Source organism: Amblyomma maculatum, chromosome 5, assembly GCF_055883805.1.
Source record: "Amblyomma maculatum isolate TAMU_Amacu chromosome 5, ASM5588380v1, whole genome shotgun sequence".
NCBI classification, from domain to species: Eukaryota; Metazoa; Arthropoda; class Arachnida; order Ixodida; family Ixodidae; genus Amblyomma; species Amblyomma maculatum.
The window spans coordinates 5,287,801-5,306,172 of NC_139348.1; the positions used below are offsets into that span (position 1 = coordinate 5,287,801).

General features: G+C 50.5%; 3 non-coding genes and 2 pseudogenes across 3 annotated transcripts; all 5 read left to right on the plus strand.

Moving 5' to 3' along the window:
* Positions 1-4,759: 4,759 nt before the first annotated feature.
* Positions 4,760-4,832, plus strand: TRNAR-CCG (transfer RNA arginine (anticodon CCG)). The gene has a single exon. It is a non-coding gene; the product is annotated as a tRNA-Arg (tRNA).
* Positions 4,833-5,069: 237 nt separating this feature from the next.
* LOC146187679 (uncharacterized) lies at positions 5,070-6,256 on the plus strand (annotated as a pseudogene).
* An 8,392-nt stretch (positions 6,257-14,648) lies between these two features.
* On the plus strand, positions 14,649-14,721 carry TRNAR-CCG (transfer RNA arginine (anticodon CCG)). The gene has a single exon. It is a non-coding gene; the product is annotated as a tRNA-Arg (tRNA).
* A 180-nt stretch (positions 14,722-14,901) lies between these two features.
* Positions 14,902-14,974, plus strand: TRNAR-CCU (transfer RNA arginine (anticodon CCU)). The gene has a single exon. It is a non-coding gene; the product is annotated as a tRNA-Arg (tRNA).
* Positions 14,975-15,211: 237 nt separating this feature from the next.
* Positions 15,212-16,416, plus strand: LOC146187682 (uncharacterized; annotated as a pseudogene).
* Positions 16,417-18,372: the final 1,956 nt, after the last annotated feature.

Below are 18,372 nucleotides of genomic sequence, written 5' to 3' on the forward strand. Positions count from 1 at the left end.
AGCAGGTGCTGTACTACGGCGGGGAGATGTGGTGCTACCCGTACCGGCCCACGAGGCAGGTGTGCTACGCCTGCGGCCAGCAGGGGCACCGAATGGACGTCTGCCCGAACCCGGAATCCAGGACCTGCAGGCAGTGCGGATGCCAGAATCCGGCGGCAGGGCACCAATGCACACCCAAGTGCCTGCTGTGCGGCGGCGATCACGCGGTGGGCACGAGAGACTGCAAACAATGCCTAAAGTCAGCGAGCGAGCTGAGGTGGGGACCCCAGCAGCAGCAGCGGCGCAGCCGAGGCCGCAGCCGGGGAAAAAGACCAAGATGGTTCCGGGACGAGAGCCAGGACCCGGGCCGGAGCAGCCGCGGCAGCAGCCGGAGCCAGAGCCGAGGGTCCAACCGGGACGGGTCCTACCCACCCCTGGGCAATGCCGGCAAGCAACAGCCGCAGCAAAAGCAGCAGCCGTGGCAACAGAAAAAAAAAGAGCGGCGGCGGTGTTAAGGTGAGCTGGGGAGACGGCCCTCCCAAATCACTTTTTGCTCCGCACTCTAACACTAACAACATACAAACCACAGAAGACAAACAACTATTAGAAGAGATTACGAGCCTCAGGCGCGAACTAGAGCAAAGTCGCGAGGAAGCGAGGCAACTAAAGAAACAACTAAACGACATTATCAGAGAGAAACAAGACATGAGGGCGGGTTATTTGCCAGCTAGAACGCTGACTCCACCACCTCAGGCGATGGACATGGCGCAACAAAACCACGAAGGGGGAAACCCAATTGATGATATAAAAGACCTCATAATGGCTCTACAGGGACAGATGCAGCAAATGCAAAGGGAACTGCAACAGACACAACAAAAGTTTGCCCTGCAAGAACAGAACTTTAGAACCTATGTTAAAAACAACACCACGCAAAGAACCACCAACGACGCCAAAGAAAGACTATACAACGAACGCAGGTTCGGCGCAGAGACCCCCAACACAAACATCAATAACAAAACACGGCAGAACGCCACCGACAACTAGAACTTTGGCAATGGAACTGCAGGGGGTACAAGCGTAAGCAAGGCCTCCTGCAGCAATTCATATACACCAGAGGAACCCCACCGGATGTAATTATGTTACAAGAAACAAACAACACCCCAATACTCAAGCGCTACACGTGTCAGGAAAGCGGACGCACTGCGACCCTCATAAGCAAACAAGTAGTAGCCATAGCACACAAAGAAATAGAGGACACCCAGGTCGAACACGTAATTACAGAGATAATTCCCAAAAAGAAAACAAACTCCAAAAGCACCTATATCGTAAATCTATACAGCCCACCCAAGCAAACAAATGGGAACTTTATTAGGCTCTTTGCGGAGGCGAAAAAGTTGGCGGGACAAAACACCTTAATCATAGTGGGCGATTTTAACGCCAAGAGTCCAAGATGGGGCTATAACAGAGAAGACAAAAAGGGGCGCGGCATCTGCACGGCGGCAGAGAACGTAGGATGCGAGCAGCTAACCGACGAGAATTACCCGACTAGGCAGGGCAACAGCGTCAGTCCAGACACGAGTCCCGACCTAACCTTCATAAGGGGCGCCAAACAAGCGGAGTGGGAAAACCTACTCGAGAACCTTGGAAGCGACCACCATAAATAAGGATCTGCACAGTGGCGGACAACGTCAGGAGGAAGATTGGCACGGCTCGGCTGACGGACTGGGATGCCTTCAGAGTGCACTGCAAGCAGCTCGAGGGCGACATCGGTTCTGCGCAAGAGTGGAGCCAACAACTCAGACAAATCCAAGACCTATACACGAAAGAAGTAGACAGAACGGAACAAACGCCGGAGGTGGACAAGCGGCTCCTCAAGCTATGGGAGGCGAGACGCCGGCTCACCAAGCGGTGGAAGAGACAAAAACTCAACAGAAAGCTAAAGTGGAAAATTGCCGATATAACCAAGCAAACGGAGCAGTACGCGACGCAGCTGGCCAGGCAAGGGTGGCAGCAATTCAGCAACTCGCTGAACGGCACCCTCAGCACAGCCAGACCGTGGCAGATCCTCAAGGCCCTTATGGACCCCAGCAAAAACAAATCCGAAGGCAGCAAATTGATACAGAGGCTGGTGCACCAATACGAAGGCACGGACGAACAACTACTCGAAGAGGTCCGGATCAAGTGCTACGACAAAGATCAGGTCGAGAGCTACCGAGAAGAATACCGTGGCGAGGAGAACCCGGCCATGGACCGACCCATCACGAGAGAGGAGGTCATCGAGGCGATAAGATTGGCCACGAAGAACACGGCGGCGGGGGCGGACAAAATCCGGAACTCGCTAATAAGGAACCTCAGTGACGAGGCGATAGATCAGCTTACGACCTACCTCAACAAGCTCTGGCAAGAGGGAAGAGTGCCGGCGGAGTGGAAACACGCCGTCGTCGTGATGATTCCGAAGCTAGGCAAAAAGCTGCAGATCGAGAACCTCAGGCCGATATCTCTAACGTCGTGTCTGGGCAAGCTGTACGAGAAAGTGATCACGAAAAGAATCCAGTCGCACATGGAAAACGAACAATGGTACCCGGACAGCATGTACGGGTTCAGAGCCAACCTCTCTACGCAAGACGTGCTGCTCCAACTCAAGGAGGAAGTGCTCGAGGCGATGCCGAAGGCGGGCGACAACGTCGTCATGGCCCTCGACATAAAGGGGGCTTTCGACAACGTAAGCCACGCGGCCATCATGGAAGGCATCAACAACACCAACTGCGGGAGGAGAACGCACGATTACGTCAGAGTTTTCCTGAGCGACAGAACGGCGACCGTGGGGCTGGGCGAGCTGAGAAGCGACGTCTTCCCCACGCCGTGCAAAGGCACACCCCAAGGATCCGTCATATCGCCCGTCCTCTTCAACGTGGCAATGATTGGACTTGCAAGACGGCTCAAGGAGATCCAGGGCATCCAACACGCGATGTACGCCAATGACATCACGATATGGGTCACCCAAGGATCACTCGGGGAGAAGCAAGAAAAACTACAGGAAGCGGCAACTTGCGTAGAAACTTACACCAGAGAGAGGGGCCTAAGATGCTCGACGGAGAAGTCGGAACTCCTCAGGGTCGGCAAGCATCCCACTCAAGCGACACTGGAGGTCGTTCTCGAGGGACAGAACATCCCGGAAAAGAACATGATAAAGATCCTGGGCATGTGGTTGCAAGGAAGCCGGAAGTGCAGCCACACCATCAGCCTGCTGAGTAAGGCGGCAGAGCAGGTGGGCCGTATGATCAACAGATTCTCCCAAAAGCGATATGGAATGAAAGAAGAAGACACTCTCAAGCTAGTTAACAGCCTAATTGTCAGCCGAGTCATGTACTCCCTGCCGTACCACGGGACGACCAAGGCGGAAAGAGAGCAAGCCGACATCATTATCAGGAAGGCATACAGGACTGCTCTGCACCTACCCATGCACACGTCGAACGAAAAGTTGCTCCAGCTAGGCATCAGCAACACCTTCAGCGAGCTCGCCGAAGCTCTGCTGGGAACGCAAATCATGAGACTCAGAGGCACACCCACGGGACGAGCGCTCCTAAGAAGGTTGGATCGGGACACGAGCGGACTGGTAGACAGATACGCGGACGTACCGGACCACCTTAGGAAAACCATTAACGTGGGACCAGTGCCGAAAAACATGGACCCCAATCTTCACGAAAACAGACGAAAAGCGAGGGCCGAGTACGTTGAGAGAACGCTAGCCCAGTTAGACAACACCGTATACACGGACGCTGCCGTATATCCGCGCGAGAGAGAACGCGTAACCGCGACGGTAGTGGTAAACAAGGAAGGAAACATGATCACGTGTGCCACGGCAAAGGTCGCCGGCACAGCGGAGGCCGAAGAAATTGCCGTCGCGCTGGCGGCAGCAGAAGGCTACAGAACGAGCCGATCTCTCAACATACTGACGGACTCGAAGGAGACGTGCAGGAACTACACGAGGGGCAGGATCAGCAGAACAGCCCTTAAAATACTCAGCGGGGCAACGTCCGCCGAGGAGAAACCCAGGCATAACCTAATCTGGATCCCGGGCCACACGGGCATAGGGGGGAACGAAAGGGCAGACAGCCTAGCTCGACGTAACGCATTCCGAGCAGGGCAGTCAAATGCTCCGGAGCTCCGCCTACAGGCTTGCGAGGGAGGATATGCAGAGATCTTGCACTTGCATAGGGAAGCTAGAATTAGATATCCACCACCACACAAAACCCTAACAAAGGAGGAAGCGACCAGCTGGCGCAGATTACAGACCAACTCCTTTCCTAACCTACACATACTTAATAAAATGTTCCAGACACAATACAGAGCCACCTGCCCTTGGTGCGATGCCACACCTACACTTTATCATATCACGTGGGAATGCGAACGCAACAAAGCATTCCACCAACACGAAGACCTGAGTGCGGAGCAATGGGAGAGTCGGCTCACCAGCGGCGAGCTCGCGACCCAAAGGGCCTTAGCGCAGCACGCGACTGATACAGCACGACTCAGTGGAGCCTTGGAATAGGGGCCCACCCTTGTGGACGAGAAGCCTCAAGTCGCCAGCGCCAGAGAAGACGACGGAGACTTCAGAACCGCGAAACCCTTGAAATATCCAATAAAGTTTTCACTCACTCACTCACTCACTGACTCACTCACTCACTCACTCCACTTAGCACCTAAGAAGGGCCGTCGTCAGACATTCAGGTAACAGTAAAATTCCTACCCTATTCTGAATATAACGCCTCTGCGGTGCGCACCTGTGGCCTAATGGATATGGAGTTGGCCTCCGGAGCCAAAGGTTGTGGGTTCGAGTCCCATCAGGTGCGGTGACGTGTTTTCGCTTTCTAAATTTTGCATTCATATGACTCGATACTGCGTTTTTTGTCCCCAAGGAAGCGAGCCTGCGGAATATTCTTTCACCTAGCACCTAAGAAGGGCCGTCGTCAGACATTCAGGTTACAGTAAAAACGCTACCCTATTCTGAATATAACTTCTCTACGGTGCGCACCTGTGGCCTAATGGATATTCCACTTCCGGCCACCGTGCGTGACGGTCGTGTTATCATGAGCTCCGGTGGAGCGGTGTCAGCGGCCCGTGAGGGCCGCGGAAACAGGTTTTTTGCTGGTGGTGCCCAGGATTATCAAGTTGTGCTGCCGCAATTGCCAACAGGCGCGTGCGTTTTACCGTCTTTCTTCACGGCGATTTGAAAGCTAGGCCTTTTCGTGTGGAAGATTTTCGCGACACGCTGGTCCGTCTCGGAATGCTCCCTGGGGTGCTAGCTTTGGGGGCGTTCGAGATGAACCATGTGTGGGCGGTCACCTTTAACAGCCCAGAAGCGACAAGAAACATTTTGGAAGCTAGCGATGTTCAAGTGAAAGAAGAACGGTGCCTTGTCATCGACCCGGCTAACCAGGATGTGCGGCTAATGCTCTACTGGGTGCTTCATAATGTCCCTGACGAAGGTATTCGTGTGGCACTATCCCCATACGGCAAAGTAACTGACCTGTCTCGGGAGTGCTGGCGCGTTCAGGGTATGGCAGACAAAGGTTCCTCTACCCGCACTGTAGGCCTCAAGATGAAGCCCGGTGTGACACTGGAGGACTTGCCTCACCAAATATGCATTTCTAGAAGTACGGCACTACTAGTCGCACCAGGGCGCCCGCCGTTATGTCTGAGATGCAATAGCCGAGGGCACATCAGGAGGGAGTGTAAAGTGGCTCGCTGTGCCATGTGCAAGCGATACGGCCATGAAGAAGCAATGTGCTCTAGGTCGTATGCCAATGTAGCAGGTATCAGTGCGGGCAACGAAGTCCAGGCAGAACATCTCATGGACCAAGTGGACGCAGAAGAAGCAGCTGGTGGAGGGAGCGTGCCACTTACTGCAGACAAGGATGCCACACTTGCTCCTGAAACAGAAGGACCAGTTAACGCGCAAACAAAGATTATATCGGAAGCTTCTCCTGCGACGGAAAACGCTGCGGACGAGAATGGTGGAAATAGGAGCGAAGCTACTTGTGCATCGCCTGGGAAAACTCAGGAAAGTGAAGACGTCGTGATGTCAACCATGCCTACAGCAACGAAACGACTTCACGCCGACAGCAGCAACGATGTGCACGGCAAAGGAAACGAAGCCAACGAGGAGCCACCAGTGAAAGCTCTGCCCAACCGAAGGCCGTCCTTGAGAGTAGCACCCAAAATTCCGCCCGAGCCGAGACCCGAGCGGAAACCGTCGGTGATGCCACCGACGTGATCTCCAGCCAAGTGAGTGTTGGAGCCGCCAACGAGGGTACGATGGCTAAGGCAGGGACAGCTTCTCGCGGCAATTTAAAAAACGCCGTGTCTAAGAACTGTAGGCTGCAAAAGACTGTGCAAGGGAGAGAAAATGAGATTTCGATCGGGGGCTCCAAAGTCGAAGGTAACACCATGCGGTTCGGCAGCTCCTTGAGAAAAAAATGGTAGTGAACATAGAAACAAGTTTCCATGTGGCCACGCTGAATGTGCGCGGCTTGTCCACTCGGAAAAGGCAATATCAACTAAGTCGGCTTTTTCATGGAAAACAACCTCGACGTCATTGCTATTCAAGAGACAAAAGTTGAAAGTGAGGAAGCAACAAACCGCATGGTGGAACCTTTCAGAGCACATTATAACGTGTGCATTTCGCACGCTACTGCCACAGCAGGTGGCTGTGGCCTTTTTGTTAAGAAGTCCTTGGAAGCAACCATTGAAACTGTTTATACTTGTGGCAGTGGCCGTCTAATAGTGTGTGATTTTATACTGCAAAGTAACAAGTTTAGAGTGATTTGTTTATACGCTCCAAATAAGGAGGGTGAACGCAAAATATTTTTCGAGTCAGTCGAGCGCCACCTAAACAAAGATGAAATGATCATCGTAATGATGGGTGACTTTAATTGTGTGTGCCGATCCGAAGACCGAACTAGGCAGGCGCCTGTTCGAGATGCGAGTTCGTTGTTTTTGAACGAGCTGGTTGGCGACCGTGGGCTAGAAGATGTAGGGTTATTTATGTCGAATCCAACATCACAATGGTTTACCCATCACTAGCGAGGCAGCCTCGCCAGACTGGATTGAATTTATGTATCTGCAACAGTAGTACCTGTGTGCACCGAGTATGGTGTTAAAAACGTTTCTTTCAGTGACCACAGTTTGGTCATGGTGATGCTTGGTCCGAGAAAACCGCCCAAATTTAACTGGGATCTGTGGAAATTCAATGCACAGATTCTCGACGCTGAATCATTTGTTAAAAAATTCAAAGAAAAATTGACGACTTGCTTGTTCGTAGGCAGGAAAGCTACAGTGAGGCATGGAAACTGTTTAAACAAGAGGCGAAAAAGATTGCGATCGAAAGTGCCGGTGTAATGAGTAAAAACAAAAGGAAGAAAGAAAATGAACTGCTCATACTTAACCAGCCAAAAGACGGGACACTAAGTTGGATTTTTATTTAAGCGCCGAAGCATTGTCGCCAGGCCGATTCAGTAAGGAAATCAAGGAAGTAAAGAGCGAATTAGGAATAATCGACGTAGACAGATACAGGGGAGCGGTAATCCGTGCGCTCGCAGAAACTCTGTACATGGGGGAAGCTCCAACAAAACGGTCCTTATCAGACGAAAGAAGTTATGCTACGCGCAACGAAATAAGAGCGATAACATTCGGGGACAAGGTTGTGCGAGATAACCAGGCGATACAACGCGCTTTTGTGGATTATTACTGTGAATTACTTGGTCGGGAGCAACAACTGGAAGAAGGGTTTGAAACGCAATTCTTAAAGCTCATGCCGCAAACAGAAGATGAGATGAAAGCAAGTTTGGAAGCGCCAATTACCGTTACAGAAGTAGTGTGTGCAATAGACGAATTAAACTCAGACAAAGCGCCGGGACCTGATGGGTTCGGCGCCGAGTTTTATAAAGCGTTTAAAGACGAGTTCGCTATAGTCCTACACCACGTAATAGAAGAAGCATAGAGCATAAAATAATTACCTCCGTCTTTTAGGCACAGTCATATGGTGCTATTTCCCAAATCGGACGATCCTACTACGCTATTGTCAGTACGAGCATACCGGCCAATGACGATTGCAAATACAGACTATAAGATCTTTGCGAAAATATTAGGCAAAAGACTCCAACGCGTAATACAGAGGTTGGTAGGGACACACCAAACGTGTGGTATCAGGGGGCGTTCTATTCAAACAAACATCCACGTGACTAGAACTATCCTAGAGTGTTGTTGTGCGTACGGTGAGATGGTAGCAATGATACAGTTAGACTTAGAGAAAGCGTTTGATAAAGTCGCTCACAAAATCCTGTTCAGTATCTTGCAACATGTGAACATCGGGAAGGTACTAATACAAGGAATTAAGTTATGCTATACTAACATGTTCACCAGGATTGTAGTCAATAAGGCATTAACCACTCCATTTCAAGTAAAATTATCTGTTAAGTAAGGATGTCCCTTGTCGCCTTTACTATTTGCCTTGTTTTTGGAGCCCTTTTGTTTAAGCATTATAATCAACAATGCTATCACCGGTTATCGATTTTCTTCAAGTTAACTTAAGCTTTTAGCATGCGCGGACGACATAGCTGTATTCTGCACTGATGAGACCAGTATCACTAACGCGGTAAGCGCAGCAACAAAGTTCTGCAGGATGACGGGAAGCAGCATTAACTGGGAAAAATCTATAGGAATCTGGCATGGGGAATGGGGCCCCACGCGAGTACGTTTCGAAAACATGAAATGGTCACGCTCGCCAACGAAGTATCTCGGTGTGCCCCTACAACACAATAAAGACCCCTCGGAATATTGGAAACTGGAAGCAGAGCAGCTCAAAGAAAAAACCGCGAAGTTTGGTGGGCGGGACCTATCCATCTTCGCGAGGTCAACTGTTTGTAACCTGTTTCTTGTAGCGAGAATTTGGTATGTTCTGCAAGTCATGTGTGCTTCGAGAGGGAGCATACAAAAGCTACATAGGGTGTTCGCAGTAATTATATGGAGGTCGACATGGGAGCGCAGAAGCCGCACGAACCTTTTTCGTACAGTAAAAGGGGGCGGACTGGGTTTAGCTCACTTGTTCTTGAAACAAGTGGTTTCGAGGTTTCTGTTCGTGCGAGACCAAGGGGATGCTTTTTTAAGGACTGTGATTCAAGCTCGATTGTGTGATCATGGGCCATCTTTTGTTGTGTCCTCAACTCGAGCTAAGGGATCGAGTGTGCGCGGATTTCTTCGAGAGGTTATTGGGTCCTTTCAATTTCTCCAAGCACGATTTTCAGTAAAATACCTGGGTGACGTACCCCGAAGGCAATTGTACAAGGATGTTGTTGATGTATGCATGCCACAGCCAATGTATCGCTTGATGTATCCAAAAGGTAAAGGTAAAGATGTATTGAAGAAAGTAAAGCGGATGCCAGTTCGACCCTCGGTAAAAAGCTTCTTTTTTTCAAGTACACACTGCAACTCTACCAGTGAAACCATGGCTTCCTGCTAAGGTGGCTTCATCGCTCCTCTGAAAATTCTTGCCGTCCTTTTAAGCACCTGTCCTGTCTCCAGAGAAGTGGATCTTCTATTTCCGAGGAAGCTCCAGACGTCCTCTCCACGTCAGGTTGCGAGACCTCCGGCGCATGCTATTCATGCATGATTGCAGCTCAGGTCGGCACGGAGGCTAGGCCTAGTGCTGCCGCTGCCACGCTGGCAGAGGTAGCTTCGCCGGAGTTGCTCGCTGCAACTCCTGCTCTGCCGTCGACACCTCAACCGGACCATCGGCCTCAGGTCCAGCTTGGTGGTCCCAGTTCTTCAGCACCAGCGCCCATTCAGCCTTCCTAAAATGGACAACAGCCCGTAAGTGAACTGTTCTCTGGGCGGAGCACGGCTATGGCCACTCAGCTAACACGACGAGATGCACATCCAACAGTGCGACCTGAGGAGACAAGCTCTCCAATGGACCTATCGGCTCCACCATCTGTATCAACGAGCACCCGTGCCCCTCACAAGCGTCCTTCGGAAGATAATCAACCGAATTCGTCCTCGGCAAGTGGTGGCTATCAAGGAAAGCGCTCCTGTTTAACTATCGAAAACTAGGTTGCACCTACACCGGGATCGTCATCTTATAAGGTGGCGATTAAATCTCTAGCCAACCAAAGCCTCACCGATATACCAAACAGAATCATCCAGGCCAACGTGGACGCGTGTCTCGGAACCAGAGGCTTTCGGGCTTCACGGCAAGGAAGAAGTCAAACACTATAGCTGTGTGGCTCCCGACACTTACTGCGGTGGAAAGAGTCCAAGCGCTTAGTTATATTTCAGTCACAAGTGAGATTTCAGTGCCTGTGCAAGTGTATCTAGTTGAAGGCTCCGACTTGCAGCGTTGCGTCGTTTACAACGTCGACATAAGCGAAGATCAAACCACCCTTCAACGTGAGCTGTACTGCCCAACGCACCGAGTCATACAGGCCGACACATAGGAAAGGGGCGTTCCTGCATGATCACCTTGCAAGGCCCTCCGACACTCCCAGCCTGTCTGTACTACTACGGCTGCATATTAAGGCCACTGCAGTATAAACCGAGTGTAGTTTACTGTTATAATTATTTTCGGGTAAGGCACATGCGCAAATCTTGCCCCTTTGCTACTGCCGATGAAGGTGCGTCTGAAGGAAACGTTACGTACCGATGCGGCCTCTGCAAATCGGACGACCACGAGATAACATCTCCAAGTTGTCCGACAAAGCAAAAGGCAACGAAGAAGGCTCGTCTTCGGAACACTAAGCGTTGGCCAATAGAGGACATGACACCGGTGCAGACATCCAATCGCTTTGCAGCTCTTCAGTATGATGATGACGAGTGGCCAGAGCTTCCTGAGCCCGCTTCGAATGCGCCTCCAGCTAAGACAAAGTCTAATGATACGGTGCTCAAGAAACGCCGTCGACAACAGCCAATACAGCAGCGTACTGATCTACCAGACGACGATATGGCTGTAGTGGATGAGCAAATCAATCGTCTCTTAGCAGAAGTCTCTAAGCTCCGACAACACCGCGAAATGCTTGCTCGACGTCGGCGAGCTGCAGAAGTAACCGCCAAATCTAGTAATTGCCCAACACAACCGCCTTGATCCCGTGCAACAGGGCCATTTGCTGCCTGTTCCCAGAGTACCACAACGCCCAATGATAACTCTGCAACATCGCTGCACCGCTATATGGTCAACCAGTTGTCCAACTTGACATCCGTGATACTACAGTGCTTGGACTAGCACACAAAAATGGCGAAATCCGGTCGTCCTGGTGTACTACAGTGGAACTGTAGAGGCATTTCCACGAAGGTGGCCGAGCTCAAGACCCGACTGCGATTCAACAAGCTTCGGGTGTGGGCTATGTTACTTCAGGAAACGAACGCCTTGCCATCTATTCCTGGCTTCAGCGGCTACGTGTCTCCTTCAATGACCGACCGTCGCGTGCAGACTGCTTCTCACCCGGGAAAGGCGGCGATATATGTTGAAACGCGTATTCCTCGTGTACGCCTTTCTCTCGAAAACTGGTGCACATCATACCAAGAGGTAGTAGAAGTTGCTGCGAAATTTCTCAAAGGAACCGTTGTTCTTGTTTCTTATTACGTTCGACCAGCTGGAGGCGCCTCTTCCCGTATTAATCTTGGCTGGTAATTAAGTGTTCGTCGGCACTACCCCGGGTGTCCAATTTTAGTCGGAGGCGACTTTAACGCCCCTCACACAGATTGGGGGTATCCGACTGCAAGCCCTCGTCGTAGGCGTGTGCGGGATGCCTTCACTGATGCCCTGTTTGTTCTGCTTAATCACCCTGGGACAGCAACACGGCCTGTGCGTCACATACGTAGTGCTGCCTATTCTCCAGACTTGACGTGGTGGTTGGGCGCAGGAACTCCCTCATGGCACATGGAGCCAGACTGCTGGGGAAGTGATCACCACCCTATCCTCATCGGTCTCCATCCCTCCCGTCTCCGCCCTTTACGCCGCAAATGTTCTTTGATAAACTGGGACAGCTTTCGCTCATGTCTCGACAGAATGTCTTCAGATTCGCCGTCACTCCTTGTTGACCGTATACAGAGAGCACTAAACAGCGCTACGACTACTACCTGGATTGATGTAGGTCGACCAACACCAGATCTCGGCCTGCTTAACTTGTGGGCAGCCCGCCGTCAAGCTGAGCTGGCTGCTACGCGAGACCCTACTTCGGGGCAGGCACGTACACGACTGAATTATCTTACCGCGAAGGCTCGGAGATATGAACGCGATCTCTCGCGACGCCAGTGGCATGCATGGTGTGAACAATTTTCTGATAAATCATCGAATGCCTCACTCTGGCGAACGTTTCGTGCAATGGAACACGGTTGTCGTTCTACTGACGCAGCAGCAACAGCATGCTTTGCGGCTAATCTGTCGCCGGGCGATTTCGCCAAAGAAGCTGCTCGACATATTTTCTCAAAATACGATATACTGCCTCCTTCAGCTGTAAACCTTAATTTGGCAGGTATCCCTGCAGACACATGGAAACTACCATCTGCTGCCGACGCTGATGGAATTGCGAGCCCCTTTTCGATGTGCGAGCTGCTGGCTGCAATTGACGATGCGAAACGGAAAACAGCGCCCGGCCTGGACAACATTCAGTATGAGGTTTACAAAAACCTCAGTACTGCTGCACTTCCTCAACTACTAGACACCATAAACAAAGTGTGGCTTGATGGTGTCGTACCCGAGAGCTGGAAAACCGCTGTCGTGATCCCTATTCCCAAACCTGGGAAGCCTCCAACGGACCTCGCCAACTTACGACCAATCTCCTTAACATCAACGCTTTGCAAGCTCGCAGAGAAAGTGCTAGCCACACGACTTTCTTGGTGGCTTGAACAGCACGGTTTTTATCACCCTGCTCAAATTGGATTTCGTCCATACATAGGTACAGAGGACGGGTTGGCTGTCTTGGCATCAGCAGTTCTATCATCTACCCGCAGCCGCAATGTACGTACCATATTAGCATTGGATGTTGAAAAGGCATATGATAACATCAGTCATGCTGCAATCCTGAATGCCATTGACATGCTTCATCTCCCTCCGAGAGTACGCACTTTTGTCGCATCATTTTTGGACGGAAGAAAATTTGCAATACGCCTCAGCGGTGACACTGTTGGTTCATTCGTTTCACTACGTGGCGTGCCCCAGGGATCAGTATTGTCTCCGCCGTTGTTCAATATTACTTTCATCCCATTGGCGTGGCGCTTACATGATATCCCTGAAATCAAGGTTTTGCAGTACGCAGATGATATCACGGTATGGAGCACTCACCATGATCTTCTCACTCAAGAGGCCGCCCTTCAGTCAGCATTAGACGTAACCTCTGATTACGCATCCTCCATTGGCCTTCAACTTTCTTTGTGTAAAACTTCATACACGTCAGTCGCCAACCGCTGGGGACGCCGTAAACTTGCCTCAAATCCAATTCGTCTCTCTCTATCAGGCACCCCAATACAATAAAGTTCGAGCCTGAAAATTCTGGGCTTAACAATTCACCAATCAGGATCAGCGACTGCTTGGCTCTCTCAGGCAAAAAAGCAAGCACTTCAAACTATAATTTTAATAAGTAGAATTGCACCTAAAACGGGTGGTGCTGGCTCGTCTGTTGCACGCCAGTTAGTGAGGGCGGTTCTGCAGCCCCGTATTGTTTATCAGGCCCAGTTCCAGCATCTTACAAGGGCACAATGGGATCGCCTTGAAACAGTAAATCGAGAAGCTATGAGGACCATAACATGCCTCCCACGAATCACACCGGTCGTAGCATTACAGGAGAATGCGCAGCTCAACATCATCGATGAACTGGTGCAGCAGCGTCGTGATGCTCGCAGACTCAAGGCCACTTTGTCACATTCCACGCAAGCACTGAGGGCGTATGCAACGTCACACATTATTCTTCAGCCACCTGCGCCAGTTCTCCCTCCCTGGAAATTTATACAGTTAGGAGACAACAAGCAAACTGACATCCGCAGACCGACGTCTGCCAACTCTGCATCGTTGCTACGCCAGAGATTTGAAGAGCATGATACTAACCTGCCTCAAGATTCCATATTAGTGTACGTAGATGGAAGCCTGCAAGGCTGTGAAGCCAAAACGGCAATCTACTGTCCACGGAGACCTAGCCTGAATCAGACAACTACGTTTCAGCTTTCGGAACCACTTACATCTTTCTGCGCTGAGCTTGTGGCAGTTCAGGAGGCACTCTGCTCCGTGACTTCTATAACCATGCTGTGTTACAAAGGACACCTAAAAAAGACCTGCTAATTACGCCACGTGGAATTCGGTACTTGACAAATATTAATGATGATTTTCAGTATGACCTCATCATGCTATTGGGCCTTCACAGTATTTGGAGGAGCAGGATGGCTTATAGACACTGTGATGTCGATGCACGATCTGTAATGTGATTATTTTGTTGAACAAGTGTATAAACTAAACGAAATTTTGACGCAGCAAGACGCTGCGGAGGAGGTCTTGAGTCTGATGGGCGAACTTGTGGTAATGAAAGTCCATTAGACACGGTTGTCAGCCAAGGGGCATGGCAACCACGATCTTTTACTGATGTATTTGTACCAATTCATGTAATAAAGACAAAAAAACACGGTGCGCACCTGTGGCCTAATGGATATGGCGTTGGCCTCCGGAGCCAAAGGTTGTGGGTTCGAGTCCCATCAGGTGCGGTGACGTGTTTTCGCTTTCTAAATTTTGCATTCATATGACTCGCTACTGCGTTTTTTGTCCCCAAGGAAGCGAGCCTGCGGAATATTTTTCCACTTAGCACCTAAGAAGGGCCGCCGTCAGACATTCAGGTAACAGTAAAAACGGTATACCCTATTCTACATATAACTCCTCTAAGGTGCGCACCTGTGGCCTAATGGATATGGCGTTGTCCTCCTGAGCCAAAGATTGTGGGTTCGAGTCCCATCAAGTGCGGTGACGTGTTTTTGCTTTCTAAATTTTGCTTTCATATGACACGATACTGCGTTTTTTGTCCCCAAGGAAGCAAGCCTGCGGAATATTCTTCCACTTAGCACCTAAGAAGAGCCGCCGTCAGATATTCAGGTAACAGTAAAAACGCTACCCAATTCTGAATATAACTTCTCTACGGTACGCACCTGTGGCCTAATGAGTTTCCACTTCCGGCCGCGCTAGCGAGCGGACGTGCTTATGATGTGCTCCAACGGAGCGGTGTCAGCGGCCGTTTCTGGCCGCGGTAACAGGGTTTCTGCTTCATCGAATGATGAGTACCGTGTTGTTTTACCTAGTCGGCCTTCAGGGCGTTTGGTTTTGAATACCGTGTTTATGCATGCTGATGTGAGAGCCCGGGCCCTACCGTATGGAAGACTTCAGGGAAATACGCTGGCCCGTTTGAAACTGCTCCTGGAGGGTTCGGCCTTGGGGGCGTATCAAATGAATCACGTTTGGGCAGTCACGTTCAAGTGTGCTGAAGGTGCAAAGAGGTTGCCCGAGAATGCCGAAGTACAAGTGAAGAGTCATCGCTGCGTACTCATCGACCCGTCGAATCAAGACATCCGGTTGAAGTTGCACTGGTTGCTCCCCACCGTACCTGATGACGACGTACGGGCAGCTTTGCTCGCATACGGAAGACCGACTAAAGTGGTGGAGGAGCGCTGGAGGGTCAAAGGTGTTTCGGACAAGCGTTCGACGACACGAACCGTGACGCTGAAACTCAAGGCGGGGGTGACGCCGGAGGACATACCACATCAGCTGAGAATTGCCGGTGAGCTGGCCCTTGTGGTAGTGCCGGGTAGGGCATCACTCTGCCTGCGCTGCCAGAGCACCGGTCATATTCGTCGAGACTGCAAGGTACCGCGCTGCGTTTTGACCACGACGAGACTGAGTGCGTGCGCACCTACGCCAACATCGCAGGGCCCATGGGGAGTGACGATAACTCGGAACTCCTAATGGACGAGGCTGATGCTGAAGCAACAGCAAGGGTAGAGGCTAGTATCGCTAAGGACGAAAAGGCGTCTGCCAAGCATACATCAGGGAACCCAGTCGCGGAAGAAACGCGAAACCTTGAAGAAGACGCACTTGCGTCAACAGAGGAGCCTAGTACGCCAGCCGTGGTGCAAGAAAAAGACAACACCGTGCTGTCGGTGGAAAGCGTGAGCGAGGTGCACGAGGCCATGGACACTTCCAAGGAAGGCGCCGCCGCCTCGGCAACTAAGCGCTCGCACGAAGTCGCCGAGCCAGAGGGAGCATCTCCTGGACTGACCGTCACCGGAGAACCACCTTCAAAGGCAGGTCCCATGCGTCGGCCGACGTTACGCCTACGGCCGAACATCGCTTCCGAGCGGAGGTTGACGGCAACAACGCCGCCGGCTCCACCTCCGCCGCCGCCTGCTTCGTAGTTATAAGCGCAGGCACATGCCGTGCGCTGGATCCTGCGTCTCTGGACCTGTCGTCCAAGGTAAGCACCGTACTCTCGGTCTATTTTCAAGCTATAATGGCGCTACCAGATAGGTCCTTGCGACTCGCCACAATCAATGTTCGAGGGCTTATAGCGAGGAGGAGACAACGGCAGTTATATAGGTTGGCAGTGGAACAAGATATAGACATCCTTGCTGTACAGGAAACTAAAATCGAAGGCGACGATGAGACCGAGAGTATGGTGCTCCCTTTGACGTCAATGTACTACGCGTGTGTTAGTCATGCTGTCGGGAGATCCGCGGAGTGTGCACTCTTTGTTCGGCAACATTTGGGGCTTGATGTCCAGGCAGTGAGGACGGACATATTGGGGCGCACGGTTGTATGCGATTTTGCTTTTGGCTCAGTAGAGTGGCAGGTGATATGCTTGTATGCTCCTAATGTGCTCGAGGAAAGACGACAGTTTTTTGAGTTTCTCAAAAATTTTATGAGTGTTGACCGAAAACTTGCACTGATGGGCGACTTTAATTGCGTGCTATCGGCGCGTGAGAAAGCGAGTGTTACACCGCACAGAGACGCCAGCACGGCAGTATTGAGCAAAATAACTGACGAATTTGGGCTCGAAGACGTGGCGTAATCCCTGGGAAACGAGCTGTGCTCTCGCTTCACGCATTTTCAAGCAGCAAGTCCTGCCAGAACAGAAAGGGTGTACGTGTCGGCTGAACTGATTGCGCTTTGTCGTGAGTACCACGTGAAGTCTGTGTCATTCAGTGACCATTGCCTGGTAAGGTTTAACATTAGACATAAGGCAAAAAAGGAAATCTTCACATGGGATCTGTGGAAATTGAACGCGAAAATTTTGGACGAGGATGCTTTCAAAGAACAGGTGTCAGTTATGCTTGAAAAAAATGAGAACGGCGCAGCCACAGCGATAAGCGAGCAATGGGAAACTTTCAAACAAATAATAAAATTGAAGGCATTGGAACGAGCCAGTGCCATAAATCATGCGAAGAATAAGTATGAGGCAGATTTGCAGAAAACCTTGCAAATGCTAATAAATGAAGAAAACATAGCCCCCGGCACATTCAAGGCCGACATCTGTAAACTCAAGCAAACGCTGGAGCAGATAGATATCGAACGTTATCACGGGGCGCTTGTTGAGCAAGAGAAGATAAAGTGATAACCGGTGAGGCGCCAACTAAAAGGACTCTGGCAATGGAACGCAAATGGGCCAGCAAGAACATGATTTCTGAAATTGAGCAGGACGGAGTTATCGTAGAAGGAAAAAACGACATCGAGCACGCTTTCACACTTTTCTATACAGCCTTATTCATGCGTAGCGGGGTCGACTCAAACAGCTTCAAGGCAGAATTCCTGAATTTGATGCCCAGAATTGATGACAACTCAAAAGAGAGGTTAGAGCGCCCGATTACAGCCAATGAAATAGAGTTGGCAATTGACGACTAAACACGAGGGAAATCCCCGGGGTCAGATGGATTAAGCGCCGATTTTTACAAAGCTTTTAAGCAGGAACTAGCGCCTATATTGGTTCGAGTTTTAGATTATGCTTACGAACGAAAGCGTCTACCGCCTTCTTTCCTGTCCACTCATACAGTTCTGATCCCCAAAACAGATGATCGAGCCGCATTAAGGCAAGTAACTGCCTATCGTCCTATTAGCTTAACCAATGTTGATTATAAGATATACATGAAAGTACCCCGATCGAAAAACCCAACAGGAGTTTTTGTAGCAGCGACAAAACAGAAAAGAAAGGTTTGTTGTAACGACAAACTTTTCGACCTCACAACAAACATTTCTTTCGATACTACAAAGTGTTTTGTTGTCGCAACAAACTTTTCTTTCCATACTACAAACGTTTTTGTTGTTACAAGTTTTTTCTTTGTCGTGACGAAAAGCATGTCGTATGCTTTCGTTGTTGA